This window comes from Triturus cristatus, chromosome 6, assembly GCF_964204655.1.
Source record: "Triturus cristatus chromosome 6, aTriCri1.1, whole genome shotgun sequence".
NCBI lineage: Eukaryota > Metazoa > Chordata > Amphibia > Caudata > Salamandridae > Triturus > Triturus cristatus.
Window position 1 is genome coordinate 1,758,762,440 of NC_140589.1, and position 21,187 is coordinate 1,758,783,626.

Below are 21,187 nucleotides of genomic sequence, written 5' to 3' on the forward strand. Positions count from 1 at the left end.
CGCGCATCGCCAAGGCGATAAAAATTCCAGAGATAGTGTGGATATCGCCGTTTTCCATGGTGGAAAACAGCGATATCCTAGATGATAGGGTCTGTGGTCTTCGCCACAGAATCCACCCCCCATGTTAAGTATGCCTTAGTCAGGAATTTAACAGACGTTAAATTCCTGCATTAAGGCATACTTAACGCGATTTAAATAATCGCCACCCTTCCTTGTTAATATTGCGAAGCTGCCATCGCGATATTTTCCCTGGTTGGTTTCACAGCCACGCCTACTTTGCATCTCATTACCTATGCAAAGTTAGGCGTGCTGGAAACGGGCGCTAAAACAGCAAAACGCGTGATAGCGTGTCTTTGCTGATAAGGCGATAAAATTATTGCCGCTTTTCGGCCGAAAAACGGCCGCAAAAGCGGCGATTATTTTATAGCGCCGCCTTATTAATATGCCCCTTAGTTTGTTATCCATTGACTAGGTATTAATACAAAATCCTGTCTATTACCATTTTAAGGTACACGTGATTCGCGTTAATAATGAGGAGATTTAACATCTTGTACTCCTCTTTCTTCTGTTTCATGTATTAGTCACACAGAATATATATGAGTGCAGACTACCCGTGATTACAACGCGCTCCTACAGTAAATTCAAAAGGGGTCCCAACCTGAACACCCCCAATGCTTATTCTCAAAAGACCATCCACTGACGGAGTGCGAGATGCACGTTACCCAGACTTAAAATAGTAAATAAGCACAGAACAAGCCATATGCAGAGTACCTATCCAAAAACAGGACACAGGAGCTGTGCCTTCACTAATGGATATCAATTGTCATTAGCTACTGGAACAGACGGTGGGAGTATGATTGAAAGCACAGGCGTGAGATGGGGACCAAAGCTCAGTGTGAGGAGAGCCTGCTCACTAAAGCTGCTATTTCATCAGAACTTGTTCACAAGAGCCAATACGCTGATGGAAGGTGGGATGCACTATATTCAGAAATGACAAACAAGCACAACTCCAATTCAAAGTAAGTCCCAAATAACCCTCAATCATGATAGCAGACTTAAAATGAAAGAATAGTTATTGTGTTAACCAAAAACCATTTACACAGGTATTTTTGTATAGAATGCATATGTGAGACAAATAATTGAATGTTTAATAACAAGTGTAATGATCAGATATAAAGTAGTCCCTAGAGTGTATTCCAATGGGGTTGGAAGGAAGCATTGAAACATGCAATAGAAAGAATGTGAGACTAAAATGCCCTGTGCGTTGATTCAAGATCTGACCTGTGCTGAGCAATGAGGCAATGGCTGAAGGAGGCTGATCCAAAGACCTTTTCCATAAGTACAGAGTATGTATTGAATTCAGTCTGTTTGTCATTAATGACACAATCACCAATACAAGTCAAACAAAAAAACAAGCTATTGAATTCCATCACACTGTTGATCATAGAGTGGTACTCATGTCATCACTGAAATATTCCAAGTTATTTGTAGGTTTCAGTATTGCCCAAGAAGTAACTTCAATTAACTGAAGTCCACATCAAATAAGTAAAAATATCATATACGCACCACAGGTTTATGTTTCAGCAATTATGGTCAGATTATAAACAAAAGTACACACATACTTATCAAACAAAGTGCTGTATTCTTAACCCCTTATCTGCTGAGCCCTTTTTTGGCTATTTGGGGTAGTTTGAGCTTAGGACTCCATATCTTTTTTTCCACATAAGGTATCCATGCCAAATTTGTGTCCTTTCTTTCCAACTGGGGATTCTAAAACTACACAGGGTTGATGGATTCCCCTGGATGGAACAGAGAAAATAAGCAAAATTTAACTACTTTTGAATTTTGGGGGAAAAATAGGAAAAATGTGCTCTGGATAAATGGGTCTGTTTTTTCCCCCTAAAAATGGCAACAAATAGTTTGTTGTGTCATCTTGTCAGCTTTCATGAACATGCCGAGCTGAATAAAAAAAAAGGAATGTTTTACCACAGTTGTGGCAGGTAGCCCATTTTTCCTATTTTTTCTGCTCTCAGCCTTCTTCTAGTCTGTGGTGGGAACCTGCGTGAAACCCATGGGTGATCCAGAAATGTTATGCATTTCTGAAAAGTACACACATTTCCAAATTCAAGAAGCAGTCATATGTGTGAATCCCTTAAGGTTTTCCCAAGGAAACTAACTGTTGAAATAAAGAAACACTGAAAATGATTAGGCAAAAACGTCCATTTGTGGCAACATTTTCATCTGTAACTTTTTTTTGTCACAATGGCCAATTTACAAAAGTAATATACCATTATGTCCACTATGCCATTCTGACTGTGGGGATATATATAGGGTTTGTAGGTTTTCTGGGAACCCAAGATACCCAGAACCAAAAATTTAGCTGCACCGTACAATGGGTTTTATTGTGTACCGAGTATAGGCCAATTCATATGGTGAAATATGTAGAGTGAAAAATAGGAATCAAGGAAGCCTGTGTATTTCTGAAATGGGCACGAGACACGGAGTTTAGGAGAAGTGGTTACTTGTACATCTCTGAATTAGTGGGTACCCATACTAGCATATTATTTAGAGAGAATTTTTCAAAATCTCTTCTTTCTTAAACACTGGCTTACCTTTCGAAGGCACCAATGCAGCGAACTCCAATTGGTAATAACAAATCTCTTACTATTCTATGCTCCCACATATCTTCTGATAAAAATGGTACCTCACTTGTGCGGTTAGGCCGGTTGTCAGTGACAGGAAACAGCCCAAAACGAAACATGGATACATCACATTTTCCACTGACCTGTTTTTGCAAAGTGAGTAGTTGTGGATTTTGAGCACCAGCTCAGCTGGCACCTAGGGAAACTTAGCAAACCTGTACATGTTTTAAAACTAGACACCTAAGGGAATCCAGAACGGGGTGACTTGCATGGCTCTCACCAGGTTGTTTCGCCCAGAATCCTTTGCAAACCAGAAACATTAAAAAAACAAATTTTCCTCTCAAATTTGTGATGGAAAGTTCTGGAATCTGTGGGGAATCCTAAACTTCCTTCCACCCAGCCTTTCACTAAGTCCTCAGATAAAAATGGTACTTCACTTATGTGGGTAGTCCTAGTGCCCGCAACAGGAAATAGCCCAAAACATAACATGGATACATCACATTTTTTCACTAAAAACTGACCGTTTTTTTTGCAAAGTAGGTAGCTGTGTCTTTTGGGCCCTAGCTCAGCCAGGACCTAGGGAAACCTAGCAAGCCTGTACATTTTTGGAAACTGTATACTTAGGGGGATCCAGGATGGGGTGACTTGCATGGCTCTAACCAAGTTTTTTTTATGCAGAACCCCCTGCAAACTTCAAACGTTGTCTAAAACAACACAATATCCTCAAATTTCTGTGATGGAAAGTTCTGGAATTTGTGGGTAGCCTCAAACTTCCTTCCACCCAGCATTCCCCTATGTCGTCTGATGAAAATGGTACCGCACCACTCAAAACTAACCCTTTTTTTGCAAAATGGGTAGCTGTGAATTTTTGGCCCTAGCTCAGCTGGCGCATATGGTAACCTAGTAAACTGGTACATATTTAAAACCTAGACACCAAGGAAAATCCAGCCTGGTGTGACTTGCGTGGCTCTCACCAGGTTGTTTCACCCATGATCCGATGCAAACCTCAAACTTTAACTAAAAACACAATTTCCTTAGATTTCTGTGATGGAGAGTTCTGAAGTCTGCAGGAAGCCCCAAACTGAACAGCATTTCCCTAAGTCTTTTGATAAAATGGTAGCTCACTTGTGTAGGTAGGCCTAGTGCCCGCAATAGGATACCGCCCAAAACGCAACAATTATTCATCACATTTTCCACTCAAAACTGACCCGTTATTTGCAAAGTGGGTAGTTTTGGATTTTGGGTCCTAACACAGGCGGTACCTAGTGAGATCTAGCAAAGTAGTAGATTTTTTTTAACTAGACAACTAAGGGAGTCCAGGGTGGTGTGACTTGTGTAGATCCCATGAGGTTTTTTTTAACTACAATGCCACGCAAACCTCAAACTTTAATTGAGATAACACATTTTCTTTATATTTCTGTGATTACCATTTCTGGAATCCACAAACTTCCTACTACCCAGCATTACCCCACCTCAAAAAGTAATCAGACTGCCATGGAAGCTCTTCACAAGCAGCCTGATAAAAAAAAAAGGACTCCCTCTTGTTCTGAGCACCAGAGGGGCCTTTAGATGCCTCTCCAGGGTCAACCAATGGATCACACCGGCTCTGGGGAGGTACTACAGCCATTTTCCTACGACCACACCTATAGTGTTATCATCCACGGAGGGAAAATTGACTCAGAAATAAAAGACTTTCAATCTATAGGACACATAAGGTTCTGCATCTATCGTAACATTTACATCCTGCTTCTAACACAATAGCATTAGATAGAAGGATCATTCAAGCCCGTCTGCGCCCGTTCGCGCTCCGGTCGTGCTCGGTGCGATACACGCTGCCTGTGTAGTCAGCGAGGTACGCGTCACTTACTCAAGTAAACAGCTGTTAGATATAGGTAGCAGGGCAGAGACTGCTGCTGATTCTAATGCTGCCTACCTTGGACCAGCTGTGGGAAAAAGGTGTACTAAAACATCTAGTATCCTAAACTGCGGGCTGATTAACAGCAGATCACTAGTAAAACACCACACGGAAATTGCTTTGCTGATCAAGGACATGAAGCTTGATGCTCTGTTTCTAACCGAAACCTGGATTAGAGCGGAGTCTGTTGTAGAGATAGGTCTCGCCTGCCCTGGTGGATTTAAAATTCTACACAACCCTAGGAAAGAGGGTAAAGGGGGAGGGGTGGGAGTGATATTTAGAGAAGAACTTAATTTCACTCTTTTGCAGGTGGATGAGATGGACGGGATTGAACTGATGGGATTTTTGCTTCAGGAAGTTAAAGGCAGGATTGATCTGTTACCGCCCCCCAGGGAGTACCACCATGTATCAGCCCCTCTTGGATACCATCACCAACTTATCCCTAACACACTCTAAAATGATCATCCTGGGCGATATTAACCTGTGGGAGAATGCAAGCATGAGTAACCAGTTGAGAGATCTGAAATATACCTGCACCAACTTCAATCTTCAACAGCTGGTTACCTCCCCGACCCATCAGGGAGGGCATACACTCGACCTCCTATTCGCAAATGAGTCAGAGGTGGAGATATTAAACATCGTTCCTCAAAACTGGACGGATCACTACTTAATTCACATTAAAATGCTGCTAGCCGGTCGACGAGACCAAGCCAAAACCTCCGGGACGTTTCAGAGAGGTAGGAGCTGGGCTAAAATGGGCAGGACATGCGCCATCTTAACACCACCCACTGTGAGCCCCTTTCGGGCATCTAGCACGGTAGAGGATAACTACACTACCTATCTGGAGTTCATTACGGATGCCTTGGATCAAGTAATTCCACTAAGGAAAAATAAAAACCAGAAATAAAATCTCTGCACCCTGGTATAACGATGAACTGAAACAGTCACGACTACTCTGCAAAAAGGCTGAAAGGAAATGGAGGAAGGGGTACTTGGAGGGGGACAGGTCAGTATTAAGGACGGCACAGACCAAATATAAGATGCTCATCCTGGAAAGCAAAGCCAACTTCTATGCCAAAACCATTGTGCAAGCATCCAATGGGACTAAAGAACTCTTTAAGATCGTGAGAGGTATCTCGGCTCCAACCTGTTTGGAGAATAAAGTGGAGGCCACACAGAAGTTATGCGATGAGATCGCCGTCCACTTTTAGGACAAAGTGGCAAAGATCGTTGGTTCCTTTAGGGACAACGAAGTCGCCATTCAGGACCTTGGTAAAGAGGCAACCAAAGGGACTCTGGGCCAGCATTGGTCCTTGGCTAGTTTCCGTACCCTCACTGACCTCATTTTTAACACAACGGTGCAAAGCATTTCTTCAGGCTCGCCACTTGACCCCCTGCCCCAGAAAGTGTGGAAGACATATGGCCGCCTGGCTCTTCCCTGGCTACGCCAGATATGTAACCAATCTCTGGAAGAAGGCATAGTCTTGAAGGGATGGAAGCATGCGGTGGTGTCTTCTTTAATTAAAAAACCCTCGCTGGACCCAACCAACCTGGCCAACTTTCGGCCCATCTCCCTCCTCCCTTTCCCAATTAAAATTTTGGAAAAGGTGGTAAGTAGATCTCTATCAGATTATCTGGAGGAAGATCACTTGCTGGACAGGGATCAGTTTGGTTTCCGACCCGGACACAGGACGGAGTCAGCCCTGATAACCATGATGGACAGCTTGCGGATGCGGATGCGGACCGACAACGGGAGCACTGCGGTTTTGGTGCTCCTGGATATGTCGGCCACATTCGACACAGTGAGTCATCCAATTCTGCTTGAGAGACTGGAGGGTCTAGGGGTAAAGGGTCGGGCACTGCAGTGGCTTCGGTCCTACTTGACGGGGAGGCAACAGATGGTAACTCTGGGTCCGTTTACATCTGGGAAATCACCCATTGTCCATGGGGTACCACAGGGCTCTAGTATCAGCCCAATTCTTTTCAATATATACTTACAGCCACTTTTTTCGATCATTAAAGCGTTCGGGGTTGAGTTAGTCAACTATGCGGATGACACGCAACTGGCATTCTCGGTGGAGGGAAAACAGGCGGTCTCCATGGAACAATTCCAAGAATGCATGCGCATGACCACAGACTGGCTGCGGAGAAACTCCTTGCAGTTCAACGGAGGGAAAACGGAGGTATTGTATTACTCACTGGCAAGGTTGGCCCTGCACCTGCCGGTGGAGTTCAGGCTTGCCCCTGAGGAGGCTTCTCTGGCCCCGGCCAACACAATACGTAACCTGGGGGTCCTAATGGATAAAAACCTCCAAATGGATTCACAGGCAAGTAAGACAGCCAGTGTGTGCTTTGGGCTACTGCGCCTGTTGCGTCGGATCCTTCCGATTTTGCCAAAAGACATGCGACCCCTGACTGTAAGGAGCACAGTGCTGAGTAGAATGGACTACTGTAACTCCCTGTACTTAGGGGCCCCTCAGTACATCTTCCAGGGGCTGCAAAGAGTCCAGTCGGCCGCGGCCAAAATTGTGCTAAACCGTAGGCGCGACTCATCTTCTACTCAGGCTCTGAGAGAGCTCCACTGGCTTCCAATCAGTGAAAGGGTCCTCTTTAAATCTCTTTGTCTGATTTACAGAGCGACACACGGGATGGGCCCAGTCCCTCTTCAGGAAGGGTTCACCTGGTATCTCCCCCAGAGACAGCTGCGATCTTCTAGAGCAAATCTGCTGGTAACGCCTAGATTCAAACGGGCTAGAATGGGCGGGAGGGCCTTCAGTGTGGTGGGCGCCCGTATGTGGAACGAGCTACCGCAGAGGATCAGACAGATTGACTCCTTAACCGAGTTCAGAAAGAGCCTTAAAACCTTTTTTTTTTTCCGAAAGCCTGATTTCTTCATCCTGCCTAACCTTTCAGCACCGGCAATACTTGTCTATATCAGAGCGCCAGGATACCCGTGTGGTGACAGCAGCACTATACAAGAATACTTTCAATTCAATTCAATTCAAGACATCTCAGGAAAATCAGTATTTACTGAATGTACTTGTTACTAAAATATAGGCTTCCCCAACAAGCAAAGACGAATTCCGTCATCAATATTTCCACCATGAGGATGCTTTGACAATCCCCCTTTCCTCCACTTATATTTACTTGCACATGTGTATTTACAAAGAAATCACAATATACTGGCTCTATTGCTGTTCAGTAAAATGTTTTAATTTCAAAAAAGGACAAATTAATTTATGAGTGATTAGGTGCATGAATAGAAAACTGGATGAAATAATTAATGAACGAGTGAGTACATGCGTTGACCAATAGATCAGTGAAGACCTGAATGCATGTTTGGATGAATGGCTGACATGATGAGTTAGTGTATGGATGGCCACACTCAGGGTGCTGGCTGTGGCTGGGGTCCCTTTGGTGGATGGAGGGTACTCTCCCATCCTACCACTTGTCACTCATCCATGCACTCAATCATCCAGTAATCCACATATCTGTCCAGGCACTCACCCACTCAACAATCCATGTACTCAGCCAGTCATCATTCCATAAGCTCATCTATGTATCCCCCAATTGGCCCATTCTTGCTTTCAGTCACAAATTCACACAACCACACATAGAAACTCGTCAATCAGTGACGATTAACTAACAAATACATAAACAATACCCAGTGACTTTGCCAATGTGTTGCATAGTTGACAGGGATGTTTAGCCATATCGCAATACAACATGCCATAGTTCGACTATCAACCTTTAGAAAGTAAAGAAAATAACAAGTGTTAAAAACCTGGATGCTGTCCAGCTCCTTGGCTCAATGGTGCATAGTGTCAAAATTATTTTAAGAAGGCCAAAGCCCATCAATATAGGATGAATTGCAGTTCTCCCTCTCTGCCGGGGGGGGCATGTTTGGGGAACATTGAAGGTGGAGAGCTCTCCCATTGCATGTCAGGTCTTTGGAGGTGCGATGGACAGCACATGTCCAAGATTTTGAGGCACTCTAAGTGAATGGGTAAGGGAGGAGCTTATAAAGGGCAGACAGCCATGGGGTATCATAGCAGGTGTTTTGGAAGACAGTGGCATGTTCAGAGACCCAGGGTGGAGTATGGCATGTGCAGATGGCATGGATGGCAGGGAGTGCATTACCTCTTCTTCCCATCTTCTGTCAGTTAAACTGAACTTCAATTCTTGAAATTATTTAATACATATTATATTATGAAAAAAGTAAAATCCAAAGATTTTTGTTGATTAAGCACTGTTTGGCCTGAGCCTCAGTGGCTATGTTGTGCTTCCGGTTTAGACTCCACCTTGTTGATCAGCCACCCGAAGGCACTGTTGAAGAGCTAAAGTCCTCTGAGCCGGAGAAGCACATTGTGCCATCACATCGGCAGCTCTGGGACACACATGGAAGGCAGTGGTGCAACATTTAAACCAAGGACCCGGAAGCAAGGAAGACAAATGAGCCCCCATGTAAGTATTGGATAGTAAGAGACAGCCTTAGTTACTGTGGAGCTGCCCCTCACACCTCTAGAGCCCGGTGCCACTGCACTTGCTCTACTATTAATAGCTACGCCCCTGATGGACCAGTGACAGATGCAATTCTAAGAAGTTCCCAGTTGTCGGAAGGAGGAACAATACTGTTGTGAAAGTGAGTATGAAGAAACCATTCAGGAGTTTGGGATGAGAAAAACTCGCATTGCATATCACCAAGGAAACTGTCACAGTTATTATGAATGTTAACTCAACAAACAAGTCCTTGACTATATATGTCTTCAAGGGGCATGGGGGCATATTATCAAGCACCGCGTTAACATTATCGCCGCCTTAGCGGCAGAAAACTGCCGCTAAAGCGGCGATAATGGGCTTGATAATATGCCGCAGAGAATTCCAATAGAAGTCCATGTTGACACCAGAACATGGGCTTCTATGGGAATTCTCAAGGGCATATTATCAAGCCCATTATCGCCGCTTTAGCGGCATTTTTCTGCCGCTAAAGTGGCGATAATGATAACGCCGTTTCTTGATAATATGCCCCCTAGATGTATAATTAACAGTGGTAAACCGTACTTACCAATATACACTTACCTTCACGATTGCTGATATTGTTGTCACAATATTCTTGTAGCACGATGTATCTGTGATCAATATTCTGACATACAACCCTTTTTATTGGGAAGCAAAGCAAAGCACCCTCAAAAATACAGTATAGGGAGTGTCTGTTTTAGGGGTGTCTGCCTCATTTCTCTTCCACAAATGAGCATCAAGGTTGAACGCTGCCAGCTCAGGACAAATCCCAGGGCACTTACACATACTGTAATATTTCTGATGTTTACTATCCATGGGGAGAGACAAAACATTTTATACGGTACGAAAAAAAGGTCAAATACCAATTACGCACAGTAACAATCAAATATTTCATACAATAGATTAAAATGTAAACAATCACAAATACACACATTATCAGAATAATTAAGACTAAAAGATGACCACTAACAAGTATCGAAGATTAGAATAAAAAATATAAATTCCTATAATGCTCTGTTATTGCGGGAGGGTGAGTATACACTGCATGGCAGTGTGTAAGCATTACTTATACCATTTTGGAGATATATATCTCTTAAGAAGCAAAACCATCATGGACGTCATTTAGGGGTCACCAGGGGTCGCTGCTGCGGCCCCTGGCATGCCCCTTGCGACCGCTGCCTCTGCCTTTGCGACCCCCTAGCGTCAGCAGTGGCAAAATCAGTGGCAGGAACAGAAGCAGCTCTCCCTTATCGATGTCGTGGGGGCGTCACTCCTCTCCTATTTTGTCAATGTTTTATTATACTAATAGTGAATATTATTACATTACTCGCTATTAAATTAACAAAAAGTGGAGTTCAATTAGCTGGAATATGACTTTCCCTGGCAGCATGTCTGACCAGCTTTCAAAACCCCCAGCATCGCATTTCATGTATTTTAAAGCCAATTTTTCATTTGTAACTATTGTAAAATCAGTCTGTGTGGCTCTAGCTTGCTCTCTGTAAGGAGCTATAAACTGCGCATTTTATTGTGGAGACCAGTGTCGCAGAGTGCCAGTCTCAGATGTGGAGGCCCCATCAGTCCATGCTGTAGTTTATGGCCTGAACTGAGGGCCTCGACGAAATGGGAAACCGGCTTCTCAAAATCTAACCTCAGTTTAATTCAGGAAGGATATTTTTCACTGGGATATTTATTTATTTAAGAGTTTTATATAGTGCTAGCTAGACCCGACGGTATCAGAGCGCTTTACAACCGTAAATGTTCATATCAAAGACAACAAGTCTATAAAGAGCAATGCCTCAACCCCATATAGTACGGCTGGTGGGATCCTGGTTCTGTAAACGTTGATGACGGAGGCAAGATGTTACCTGCCCCTGGTGCTATAAAGGCCGGGTTAGGTGAGCACCGAATGAGGCCTACCGGCCTCTGCCAGCCAGACACACTGTGAGAGTGGGCTCAGGGTGTATAGGCAAGCAAGGTATGCTCTCTGGGTCAACTGACAGGAAGCACTGCCAAACCTACCTGTAACAGCGGCAGGATGTAAAGTTCCAACCGTGCATACAGTACAGGAGGAAACAGGAAGCAAGTGGAACCGGAAGTGCAATTTAGACCAACCTTTTTAAAGTGGCAGCAATGCCATAGGCCATGCGGACGGTTGCGAGTGCGTTATGGTACTGCCAGTCAGTGGGTCATTAGGAGCTCAGCCATGGTTTGTTTGGGCCGTGTTGGACGTGTAATATGATTTTAGGTTATCATCTTGCAGTGGGTGGGGGGAGAATAGGGCAGCCACATTACCTTGAAATTAAACCCATTGCTCTATATATGGCTGAGTGTGCCGTTGTATTGGCTTATAAGGGCCCAGAGCAGCATTCTTGCAAAAAATCCCCACTCATGATGATTATACCTCTTGGTCAGCTTCAGATGTATGACGTCGGTGGTGCCTCGGCTCTGACATTCACTGAAAATGGACCTCGATATAAGCAAGAGTCGCAGACAGGTCACGAGGGTGCGTGCTTATCCGAGGTAATATGAGGACAAAAGAAAAAGCACCACCCGATCTGAGGGGGCTCGGTGACGTGTTTGATGCTCAAAATGCTTTTGTCCTCTTGGGTGTAGTGAAACAAGCATTCGGTCAATGATAGTACATCACACCCTGAAGGGACTTTCTCTTCTTGAGCACGGCTTCTGCATTGTGTTCCATCCCTCTCACAGCCACTGCTGCAACTCAGATGTTGACCACTGGGATGGTAAAGCTTCTCTGAGCCCCAAGGTCTGACTCCCAAAAATAAAAACGTGCAGAAGTTTTGTGTCCTCACCTGCTCCCCTCCAGTCCCTGTCCAGCACCTCTGTGGCTGTGATGGTGGAAAATGACATCATTGTCAACCACTATTGCAAACATTACACTTGCCAAATCTTCTTGTGACCTGGTCCAAAATGTGAAAAAACCACTTTGGGCAAGCAATGGCTGAAGGGGGCAGACTCAAAGCAACCAGTGGGTGAAGGGGCCTGACACAAAATTCTGTTTTATGTGTCTATTTATGTTAATGGCATGAGTTCTGGCAATAGGTGAAGCTGCCTATAGCAGATCAAAAAAAGGCATGCAAATCAGGCCCCCTGAAAGAGGTTTAATCTCACTATTTCTAAAAATAAAGATGATAAATGTAAAAACATGTAGGTGGTGCAGGCAGTGATTGATTTAACTCACACATTGTCTTTATCTGTTTGGCTAATATCAACCTATAAACAAATAAGTCCTGATGAACTCATTATGGAGAGTGCCACTAACTTAGGAATCTATACTATGCCCAGTGTGAGCTCCTCTAGTCTTTCTCCAGTTCCAGGCCGTTAATAAGCTTGCACTTCTTAGTCCATTGGTATGTTGCCAACTCGCTTTAACATGGTTTCTGACAATCCTCATTTTGTGAGAAGCACTCACAAAACCTCAGATTTTTCCACCAGTTTTGGGCCAAAATTCTGCTGACAAACATGTTTTAATTTGTTTTTAAACCATTAAACACATTGCAATTTCCAACATGGGCAATATACAGCAATGTCAATGTTTACATACAACACTATTTATGTGGTACAGGCAAAAATATTAATAGTATAACATTTTCCTAGATTCACTTATATTGTAGCATTATTAGTCATAGTCATATCTGAATTTTCTTCATTCTTTTTCATACAAATGTAATCTATTTGTAGCTTAAAGGGTATTTGTTTCTAGTGTTGCAGGTGGCAAGTTAATTAATCCAGTCCTCCATGTTCAAAGATAGAGCTTTGCGAATTTATTTTTCTCCACTTTGCCTATTGGGAGTTCTCTTTAACAAGGCTTCTGAGGAGTTCTCTTTTCTGAGAAACACACATGAAATCCCAACTCTTTCTCAAATTGTAGGCCAACATGCACTAGCAACTCTTTTACCAAAATTGTAACACATCCAGATGTACTCCTATCCAGGGCTCAAGTTATAAAAAATTAAGTGGGGGACTCAGCAAGTTAGGCAGAATGGGTCTGACATTACAGCACGTAACATCACAGGAAGTGACATAACCGCGTGTGACATCACAGGAAGTGTCATCACTGGAGGTTACATCACAGCGCGTGGCATCGCATTTGCCGTCACAGAAAGTGGCATCACAACCCATGACTAAACAGGAAGTGACATCAGATCTTAAGACTTCAGATGTGTTTAGAGGGTCTATCATGAGTACATTTCAGTGCATTAGAATATTTAACAAATTAGATTTTGCATTGGGGTGTGCCAAAATATTAACGCAACCCCAACGCAAAATCTGGTCTCAATTTATTTTTTTAAACCTTGCCACAAAGAAAGTAGCAGCAAGAAGAAACATTGCAGTAAATCTGCTCTGTTTAATTGGTTGCAATGTCTGTATTTAATCAATCAATCAATCAAAACACTTGTATAGCGCGCTACTCACCCGGAAGGGTCTCAAGGCGCTTAGGGGAAGGGGGCCGCTACTGCTCGAACAGCCAGGTCTTGAGTTGTCTTCTTAAGGCGAGGTGGTCCTGGGTCAGCCGAAGGTGGATGGGGAGGGAGTTCCATGTCTTGGCCGCCAGGTAGGAGAAGGATCTGCCTCCGGCGGTGGCTCTTCGGATGCGTGGTAAGCGGCAAGGGCAAGGCTTGTGGACCGTAGCTGGCGGGTGGGCGTGTGGAAGGTCAGGCGATCGTTGAGGTACTTGTGGCCCAGGTTGTGGAGAGACTTGTGTGCGCGGGTGAGGAGCCTGAACGTGATCCTCTTGTTGACGGGGAGCCAGTGCAGGTTCCTCAGGTGGCCGGAGATGTGGCTGCGTCGAGGGATGTCCAGGATGAGTCGGGCGGCGGCGTTCTGGATGCGTTGTAGTCTTTTCTGTAGTTTGGCTGTGGTTCCGGCGTAGAGGGTGTTTCGGTAGTCCAGCCGGCTGGTGACGAGGGCCTGGGTGACCGTCTTCCTGGTTTCGATCGGGATCCATCGGAAGATCTTGCGGAGCATGCGGAGGGTGTGGAAGCATGAGGAGGAGACGGCATTGACTTGTCTGGTCATCGAGAGGGAGGAGTCCAGGATGAAGCCCAGGTTGCGTGCGTGGTCTGTCGGCTTGGGGGCGGTGCCCAGGGCTGGGGGCCACCAGGAGTCGTTCCAGGCGGAGGGTGATGGTCCGAGGATGAGGACTTCCGTCTTGTCTGAGTTCAGTTTCAGGCGGCTGTTCTTCATCCACTCGGCGACGTCTTTCATCTCTTCGTGGAGGCTGGTTCTGGCGGTGTCGGGGTCTCTGGTGAGGGAGAGGATCAGCTGGGTGTTGTCGGCGTAGGAGATGATGTTGAGGTTGTGTTGGCGTGCGATGGTTGCGAGGGGTCTCATGTAGACGTTGAAGAAGGTGGGGCTGAGTGATGATCCGTGCGGGACGCCGCAGATGACTTCGGTGGCCTCGGAGCGAAACGGGGGGAGGCGGACTCTTTGTCTTCTTCCAGCGAGGAACGAGGTGATCCACTTCAATGCCTTCTCTTGGACGCCGGTGTTGCTGAGGCGTTGGACTAGGGTGCGGTGGCAGACAGTGTCGAAAGCGGCGGAGAGGTCCAGGAGGATGAGTGCCGCTGTTTCCCCGTTGTCGAGAAGGGCTCGGATGTCGTCGGTGGCTGCGATGAGGGCGGTCTCGGTGCTGTGGTTGGCTCTGAAACCAGACTGCGAGGGGTCGAGGGATCCATTCGTCTCGAGGAAGGCGGCAAGCTGTCTGTTGGCGATCTTCTCGATGACTTTGGCAGGAAAAGGGAGGAGCGAGATGGGGCGGAAGTTTTTGAGGTCGGTGGGGTCCGCTGTTGGTTTCTTCAGTAGGGCGCTGAGCTCGGCATGCTTCCAGCTCTCCAGGAAGGTGGCGGTGTCGAAGGAGGTGTTGATGACGTCTCGGAGTTGGGGTGCGATGGTGGAGTCGGCCTTGTTGAAGACGTAGTGGGGGCAGGGGTCAGTCGGAGATCCAGAGTGGATGGTGTTCATCGTGCGGGCTGTGTCTTCGGTGGTCACTGCGGTCCAGGTGCGGAGGGTGGCGGTGGGGTGCGTTGGTTCGACGGTTGGGTGTGAGGATGGTGCGCCGAAGCTGTTGTGGATGTCGGCGATCTTGCGGTGGAAGAATGAGGCGAGGGAGTCGCAGAGATCTTGTGAAGGAGGGATGTCGTTGTTGCCGGTGCTGGGGTTGGAGAACTCCTTGACGATGGTGAAGAGTTCCTTGCTGTCATGGGCGTTGTTGTCCAGTCGATCCTTCAGTGATTTCTTCTTGGTGGTGCGGATGAGCTGGTGGTGCTTGCAGGTCGCGTGTTTGAGGGCGGTCATGTTGTCAGTGGTCCGGTCGAGGAGCCAGGCTTTCTCGAGGGTGCGGCAGGTCTTCTTGGAGTCCTTGACTTCGTCGGTGAACCAGGGGGCCTTATTGCTTCTGGGTTTGCTGGGAGGGTTCTTCAGTGGTGCGAGGTCGTCGGCGCAGGCGGTCAGTCACTGCGCAAGGTTGCGGGCTGCTTCGTTGGGGTCCGGTGTGCTCGCAGGTGGGTTCTGGCTGAGGGAGGAGGTGAGCTGGTCGGCGGTGATCTTGCTCCAGCTTCTGTGAGGAACCTGTTGCGGGTGGTGGTGGGTTGTGGTTTTTCTGAAGCTGAAGTGGACGCAGCTGTGGTCTGTCCAGTGAAGTCCGGCGGAGTGGCTGAAGGCGATGTGATTGCTGGATGAGAAGACGGGGTCAAGCGTGTGGCCGGCGTAGTGGGTGGGGGTGTTGACCAGTTGCTTGAGTCCGAGGTTGGCGAGGTTGTCCAGCAGGGTGATGGTGTTTAATGGGGTTAAGGCACCTACTGCGGAGATCCTTGTGTGCCAACTAAATCTCAGTGAATAATAATAATGGTAAGATAACTCTGGAGATAACATATATGCTGGAGAGATCTGTGTTTTGCCTAGTCCTAGCTGTGAATCAGAGTATCATTAAGGGATAATATGTCTCCTGCAAAGCACATTATGTAAGGCGCACATGACAGATTTATATAGGTTGTAAATGGATAAGGGGGTTACTGCTTTTAAGACTGAGATCCTTTTGTTACTTGCAGTTCAGAAATTGTAATCCTTCTAATATAGCACAGTAAGTCGTATGTAACAAATCCTTTACATTGATGTACACACATGCTTTGTTGTCAGTGTATAATCTGTGCTTGTGATGTAAAGCGCTCTGACACCCTGCATTGGGAGGAGCAGTGCTAAATCACTATAAAAGAAATAAAACAAAATAGTGGTATTTAAATTATTATTTATGTAAATAGTGGGGCGACCAACACATCAGCTATTCTTACAGTGTATGCATATCTCTTATATACAGGGACTGAACAAAGTCAAAAGCATTTTTCTCCTAAATACCAGTGTAGTGATAAGGTGTGAGCCTTTGTTTCCCCTCTATTGCATCTAGGTGTGAGGCTCCTGAGAGTTCCCAGCCAGGACACACCAACAAAAAGAGGCCTAATGGTCCCTTAACTCTGGCTTTTGTTATGGTCAAAGCTGGAATCTGATAAGCCCCTTCCCCACCAGCACTTTGCAGCTCAGAACAAAAGCAGACAAGGTACAGGCGCTCCTGAAAGTGTCCTGGTGTCAGAAAATTACACGGAGATGAGTTCAGCATCTTACTGTGAATTCCGGGAGAAGTAGGGAAGGAATGTGGCACTCTGCTGAAAGTGGCCAGCCGTGCAGCACGGTAGACGGCGTCTACCCTCTGAAAATAGTGGGTAGATGGTGTCTACCCTCGACTCGAGCCCTGCTCCTATCCAGAGCACCAGGGCCTGTTGGGTCCAGGAGCTATTTTTCCCGCTTTTATAGGTTTAGCAGTACTTGCACATTTTATTTAATATCAAGGCACTTATTAATGGACAGTGTTGCAAGAGCAACAGACCTCTGTATGAAAAACAACATAAATAACTGCAGTATGTCTATAATTATAAATATGCAAATAAACTAATAAAGGACAAACATACCTTTCTCTTCTGTGTACTTTAGAAGATGTCGAATTAACCATTTTGAATATAGTGCATAATGTGGGGCTTTCATCGTCATCAGCCAAAGCATTCTGCTTCATGGTGCCAGCCATTACTACTATAATGATATTGGACTCATTCCTATGTTCCCATTGCCTGGGCAAACTAAGGGTCAAATAGGTATGCCTGGCATCTGTGATTCTTTTGCTATGATCTGTGCTGTTTATCACATATGTGCTGTTTATCACATCTTCCCCTCTGTTTTAATAGTAATATTTGATCAATTGAAGCCGGATTACAAATGTCTTTTGAAAAATCTGACCTCTGTGCAGATGCCTGTTTTTGCAGGGCTTGGAAGTTGTGTGATGTACATCAGTCCTAGTAATTACAGCGTTTGATAAATATCCCTCTTTTAAGTTTCAACAGGTCAAGCCTGAAGGACTTTTATGAGTGAAACAAGATCGAGTTAATACCAGGACATGCAGATTATGAAAAACCAAAACCTACTAGTTATTCCCAATTAAAGATCAAAAAAAATACAGAATAGGTGCGTTTTATTGATACCAATAATTTGCAATCTGGTGAGTCACATTTCTTCGGATGTGATAATTACCAGCTATTGCTCCGGGGTACTAGTTTTCAAGCCATTGTTCTTCTAATACCTTGTGTCACCATTCTTTTCATACCAATGGGAGCAAAGCCAGTTATTGCACAAAGGAAGAGAGAGTATATGGAATTAATATTAAGAGAGCCATTTTGATTCTTGCTACCCCTGTCACTGCGTTTGGGACCCCTGGCCTCAGAGGTGGCAAGATCAATGCCAGGAACACAGTGGCAGCTCGTCCTATGGACGTCCATTGGGGCAGCAGTCTGTTTGTTTTCTGTGAATTAAATTATTACACTAATAGCGGGATATATATATATATTCACTGAAAAAACCATAGGTTTCACACATGTTATAGTTAGCTGGACATTTTACTGATAAAAAACCAATGAAATTCCCCCGTTATAGTTACTGTAGGCAACTATAACTCACGCGACCGCAATCCTCTGCTGATGCGAATACTGTATTTAGACACTTATTTGCCCATGTCTTCTTCCATTAAATTTTAGCTATACATATATTACACATATTTTTTTTTCATAAAGACACATATGTCATCAGCAGAGGATTACGGTCGCGTGAGTTATAGTTGCCTACAGTAACTATAACGGGGGAATTTCATTGGTTTTTTATCAGTAAAATGTCCAGCTAACTATAACATGTGTGAAACCTATGGTTTTTTCAGTGAATTTGCAAGGTTTTTTAAATGCTAATTCCTAACTATAACGTGTGTGAAATCTATGGTTTTTTCAGTGAATTTGTACGGTTTTTTAAATGCTGAGTTACTTTACGCCATTTGTGGCGTGCGCGCCCACTTAACGCAGTTCGTTCCGTGCGCGCACGGTGCGCTTCGCGCACCGTGCGTGCACAGTGAGCACGCGGTGCGCTTCGCGCACCGCGTGTCCACGTTACGCTAGATGGGCCATGAACGCACGATGCGCTTCGCGCACCGTGCGCACATGGAGGAAACATATGATGAGCATCGTTGTGACAGGTAAAATATATGTTTTGTTTTGCGGTGATAAGCCAGGCACAAATGGTGCCCTATGGGCACCATTTGCACACGGGGTGGGGAGAATGTGGTTATTTTTTTTTATTATTATTATTTGCTACCGTACGCGTACGGTAAGCGTAATCGGCGAAATTTTCGAAAAAATTAAAATTGCCTTTTTTCACTTGGGGGAAAGTTGGGGACTCCCTCGACATGGCTAGGTGCTTGGGAGCTGTGTAAACAGCCCCTTTACATGTTTTTGCACTTTGTTTTTCAACCCCCTGTCAGAGTGCGAGAGAGAAAATGGCGGCCGCCACTTCCTGGTTTCGACCGATTCGAATGTTTACTAAGATCTAACGGCCAATCAGAATCGCGCTCGCGCACGTCACCGTACGCGTACGGTAAGCGCACCGTAAGCGCACCGTAAGCTGGCTCAGATATATATATTGATTTAAAGGCTATTTTCTCAGAATCTACTGAACAGATTTACACCAAACCTACAAAAGGCACTTCCTTGACCTGGGGACTACCTCTCTGCCAAATTTCATTAAATTCTGTTCAGCCGTTCGGGCTGTAGCTCTGTCTAAAGGTCCTATGGAAAAATGCATGGGAAAAACACGTTTTGGGACCCCCCTTTTATCTCAGCCCCCGCTTGACGAATCCCCCCGAGACTTTAAGGGTAGGAGCGGAGCGTAGCGCCCCACCTATTTTGAAAAATTCGCGAGGATTCGTCAACCGGCGCCAAAGTTATTCAAAATAGAATGTTGCGGATTTCCTATGGAAACGTGGTCCTAACTATAACTACCTACTGGCGACCGCCAGTAGGTAATATATATATATATATATATATATATATATATATATATATACACACACACACATACATATACACACACACACACATATATATGTATAAATGTCTCCTTTTGGCGTCCTCCTCGCGAATACCAGATCCAGCGGCACACGGTTCACAAATGGCAACACTTCCTGGTCAGTGTATTACTTCTTTTTATTAAATAGTTTTTATATTTGAGGATATTTACACAGCCTTCATTCTATCTCACAGAATGGACCGACGAGTTTCAGAGAATTGCCTTCTACTGTGTATATATATATATTCCAAATGAAAGGCAACGCATCAGGACGCCCAGCCTGTCGGATCGGGGCTTGCTGGGTCACGTTCATCCCCAAAATAATCAGAAAGAAAATTGCACCCCACCTCCAGGATCAGGCAAAACAAGCCCAGACCACCATCCTTAGCGACAAGCCTTTATTCAGGCAGCAGCAGGCAGCAGAACGCGTTTCAACTCACAAGAGTCTTAGTCATGTGCGTGCAACTAAGTGGCCACTCATTGGCCTTTTTCATAGAAACAATGAGTAAACAGTGATGAGGGACATGTGACACTACTTCAGCATTAAAGAAAACATTTCTGTTGGAAGCGGTCACCTTCAAGCAACTTTGTTTGATGTAATTAGACAGTGCACAATTCACAGCTGTTACGATGCTTGATTGACTCCAGGAAGTTATTTATGTTTGCATCTCGCGCACTGAATGTAGTTCCACCTCATTTAGGGACCACAATAACCATAATGCTTCATTCTTGTAACAAGTGTCCATGTCCCATCATCAGACTTATACCACAGTCCTTAAGTCCTTGGTTTTCAGACTTATTCACATACCCCCATCTGGCCTTCAGAGGATTCAATTCCATGTACGGCTGAGTTGTGTGTGATTCCTTAAATAGCCACAGTTGTGCCACTTGTTGTAAAACCTGTTATTCGATGATAAAACTCCTTTGCCTTCACTCACTTCTTACAGGCACAGTGTGCAAGGGTTAATCCCCCTGCAAATCCTGGCTGTCACTTCGCAGGTTTCCAAACATCAATCATGCGGGCCGGCTTTCCAATGATGGCTCAGCTTCGATAGTTTTGTCCACTTTGCTCAAACACAGCCAGCGGGCATCCTGTCGAGTAATATTCCAACGCAAGGCAACGCATCAGGACGCCCAGCCTGTCGGATCGGGGCTTGCTGGGTCGCGTTCATCTCCAAAATATTCCAAAAGAAAATTGCACTCCGCCTCCAGGATCAGGCAAAACAAGTCCAGACCACCACCCTTATCGACAAGCCTTTATTCAGGCAGCAGCAGGCAGCGGAATGCGTTTCAACTCACAAGAGTCTTAGTCACGTGCAACCAACAAAGTGGCCACTCATTGGCCTTTTTATAGAAACAATGAGTAAACAGTGATGAGGGACATGTGACACTACTTGAGCATTAAAGAAAACATTTCTGTTGGAAGCGGCCACCTTTGAGCAACTTTTTTTGATGTAATTTTTGTTTTTTGTAAATCGGTGCTGGCTGCTTCTGACCATAAATGCCTTGATTGGGGGTCTACCTTCTTTTCTGCTGCTCTCCGATTTGTAAACAGAGAACAGATATAACGTTTTTGCTCAGACTAAAATGTGTTGAGTATATTTCATTCGGCATTAGAGCGCTTCGTGGACTACCTATGGTCTTTAAGGAAACTTTACTGCTT

At 45.1% G+C, this 21,187-nt stretch overlaps 1 long non-coding RNA gene across 2 annotated transcripts in view; it reads left to right on the forward strand.

Annotated features, from left to right (window-relative positions):
* LOC146821936 (uncharacterized) overlaps nt 1–21,187 on the forward strand; it is a 131,526-nt gene that overhangs the window by 68,007 nt on the left and 42,332 nt on the right. The window contains exon 6 of one of the 2 annotated variants that reach the window (XR_014963206.1): nt 8,852–8,965. The exons of the other annotated variant lie outside the window; for it this stretch is intronic. This is a non-coding gene — a long non-coding RNA (uncharacterized LOC146821936). Of the gene's footprint in view, nt 1–8,851; nt 8,966–21,187 lie in introns of those variants that run through there. 2 annotated transcript variants of the gene reach the window in all.